The following is a 402-nucleotide window of genomic DNA, read 5'->3' as shown; positions in this document are numbered from 1 at the left end:
GAGAGGAAGAGCCCCCGGCCTCCTCTCGCGACGCAAACACCACACACCCAAACGCCCCCGGGAATGCAGCATCCCGTAGCAACAGGCGTTGTGCGGGAGTCATCCCACCGTTCCTCCTGCTCTGCTTCTAATACTTCCTCTCTTCCTTCTCTTCGTTGTGTCTCTCACCGTCGCTGGGCGTGAATCCCTCGTCTCGCTGCTTTTTTATCAATATTCGCTAAGGAAGAATTGTCCCCGCCTCATTCTTCCTTCCCCTCTCCCCTACCCCCCCTCCGTCCCCAGCTTCTGCATGAGTGCATGTTTGCCCTACGGTTTCCCGGCCTACTCTCCTCCAAATGAGTCCGTCAGCAACCATCTACGGAACTCACCAGTCATCAACAATGCTCTAAGATACAAGTCAGT

At 55.5% G+C, this 402-nt stretch overlaps 1 protein-coding gene across 1 annotated transcript in view; it reads left to right on the top strand.

Annotated features, from left to right (window-relative positions):
* Nucleotides 1-402, top strand: part of LOC119586187 (glutamate-gated chloride channel-like) — a gene marked incomplete at both ends in the record, with an annotated part of 81,629 nt that overhangs the window by 73,703 nt on the left and 7,524 nt on the right.

The sequence above is a fragment of the Penaeus monodon genome, chromosome 21 (assembly GCF_015228065.2).
Source record: "Penaeus monodon isolate SGIC_2016 chromosome 21, NSTDA_Pmon_1, whole genome shotgun sequence".
NCBI lineage: Eukaryota > Metazoa > Arthropoda > Malacostraca > Decapoda > Penaeidae > Penaeus > Penaeus monodon.
The sequence above is the reverse complement of the archived record's forward strand: the minus strand, read 5'-3'. Positions and strand labels throughout refer to the sequence as shown.